Source organism: Dermacentor variabilis, chromosome 1 (assembly GCF_050947875.1).
Source record: "Dermacentor variabilis isolate Ectoservices chromosome 1, ASM5094787v1, whole genome shotgun sequence".
Lineage (NCBI taxonomy): Eukaryota > Metazoa > Arthropoda > Arachnida > Ixodida > Ixodidae > Dermacentor > Dermacentor variabilis.
In genome coordinates, this window is record NC_134568.1 from 209,219,845 (window position 1) to 209,222,662 (window position 2,818).

A 2,818-nucleotide genomic window follows, 5' to 3' on the forward strand; every position below is an offset into this window, starting at 1 on the left:
CCCTTGTCATCTCAAGATGGCCATACCTGGTGAGGACCGGGCCCTTTAAGCAATAACTGTAATGCCGCTAACAATTTTTGTGGTAATTCCGACTGGTTCCTACCGTACATACTACTGGGTTTGCCCAGATCCGGAGCCCTCTCGATATTGGAGCAAGAAAAAGCCTGCCCGAACCGGACGCGCAGCTGTTCCCAGAGTAATCGGGTAAGTCACGTGACGGGATTTCTGTCAAGTCTCGGTCACGCGCTCCTCGAAGATGAGAGCGCCTCCAAGCGTTCTGACCGGGAGTACGGCGCTCCAAATGAGCAAGGCGAATGTGTTTTCAGCGCTCGATTTCGAACAGATGGAAGTAAACTGCGCTGCGGAAGCGCTCTAGAGCGTTCGAAAGCAACCAGTCGAATGTACCATCAGAAACTCGTATAGTTCCGCCAACGGTGTTAAAAGTGACAGCGATAGCTATATGTTCCTTGCGCCGTTTTATGCATACTCTGAACGTTGACATAGCGCCGGCAGACCAAGAGAGAGAGAGAGAGAGAAATGAGATGGGAAAGACAGGGAGGTTAACCGGAAGAGTTTCTAGTTTGCTACCCTGCGCTGGGGGGAAGGGTAAGAAGGGAAATAAAGACAGAAAGAATAACTGAGAAATAAAGCAAACGCGAAAAAAAACTAGAGGAGGTGGGGAACGTCTGGGAGAATTATATTATCTCTAATAGGCCGCTGAAGCTTAAAATCTTCAGTAGTGTCTTGACTGACTTCTGGTGGGACGATTGCACAGACCAGCATTCCAGGATAGTATGCTTCGAAAGCGGTCGGTCGTCGAGACGGGCCAACACGGTCGCGAGCGACGGCCTGTATGCGCTGCAGCGATGAGAGCGGCATATAACATGTTCCATAGTTTCCTCGCTGCCGCAGTGGTCGCAAGCAGCAATATCCTCCCTTTCGATGCGGAAAGCAAAGGATTTTGTGAAAGTGGCTATATCGGGCTAAGACAGCAGTACTTTGTGGCTTGGCGCCGCAGATCAGTGACACAAATACACTTGTCTTTAGCGACGGCAGCAATTCTTTCTGTTGAGCCCCAACGGTCTGGTTACGGATGTAGAACATTAAGATTAGAATGCATATAATATAATGAGCGTATATAATAGCTATCGCTCTTTAATAAAGAAGAAAATTTAAAAAGCTGCGTACTATACTAAAGTGGGACAGATTCTGAGGCAGGCGGTAGACATCAGTACACGTATGCGCAACTCTTAGTGCTGTAAATTATACAGAAACGCAGATTTTCATGTACATGTTTTGCAGTCGGGCTAGTATTTAAAGCAATGGGCTTGTTTTAAATGTTTGCTTATCTTTAATATAACATTGCTAAAGTTAAAGGAACAACTTGATAAAGCCGAAAAACATACAATGAAGCCAATGAAAGCATAGAGGAAATACCCTGTGTTTTCCTTGACTTCATGTGGTCATTACTAACGAAACTCGAGCCCCTCGGTTCCCCTTCTCGTTCAGGAGCAATTTTAAGTGCGACGGCGGAGCCAGGTGCCTTTTTGTTTATGCTAGAACACGACACCTGGAACCATGGTCGCCTATAAATTGCCTTCTTAAAGCTTTACTCTGATAACAGTGAGGAGAGGGAGACAGGGGAGGTTAGCCAGTGAACAGACCGACTGGCGACACTGTGCTGGAGTAAGGGAGTAAAGAGGATTACATGATTACAGGAGACTGAAAGAGACAAGAACAAAAAAAAATCACCCGAAAAAGAAAACTGCGCATGAGTGCAATGTTGCACAGGACGATTCTGTGTAGCGCACAATATCGGTGAGGTAGCCGAATGCGTGTACATGGCTCACATCCTCAGGAGTAGCGCCACAAGCACTTCGTGCTGAACGTGTAATCGAAGCCACGCCTGCCAACCCTTACGTGTACGCGCTGTTCATTAGTTGTGACGTTGTCATTCGGCGCTCGGCTTCCGTAATCCAAAATTAAATGTTTACGACAAAAAGAAAAACGACTGAAATTTCAATTTGCGCTCAGAATTTATACTATGTGCTGTATGACCAGCAATGACCCTATCGTCACTGTAAGCAGAGAAAATAAGAAGTTGTAGACGAAAGCTGCTTATTTCTTCTTCTCTTTCTTTTCTGCGATACTCCTTTCATTCACTGGAACCAACGCTCCGAGTTCGTCCGGTTCCTTGCCCGCAGGGAGTTTCTTGATGCGTTAGTCTCGGCCAGCCTCCTTCCTTCCCCCCCCCCTTTTTTTTCCCCCTCTTAAGACGTTCACGGCTCGTTTGCTCGCAGCACGACGCTCCAGGCGAGCGGCCACACTTGGCCGCGACCACGATGCGTCGAGGCTATAAAAGGCATGTTCCACCCTCAACAGCGCTGACCGGACACGATAAGTGATGGCATCTGTCCTCCTCCATCAAGGTCCGCGCGCGCAGCCCTTCCGCCGTGGCGCCGCTCATCTCGAGACGCCGACGAAGGGAGGCTGTGGACCTTCCGCTTAGCCGGAAGGACCCGCGCACTCTGGGCGACTTCGCGGTCTTTATGGCACTCGCAACGGCAGTGTCAACACGACGTTTTAAGGCCTCGACGATTGAGTAGAAGGCGAAGAGGCGAACGCAGCCGTCTGCACCCTTCGCGCAAGCGGAAAGACAACGAAATGCGGGCGTGTGTTCGTCCCGGTCGCCAGTCTGGAAGTCAGTGAACGCTGAGCACGTGCCGGAAAACGACTGCAATTCTGCGCCTAAACACTGGAAGCATTCATTAAATGGGTGACCTTGTGTAGATTACCGTTAATTAAACTTGAACCGTTC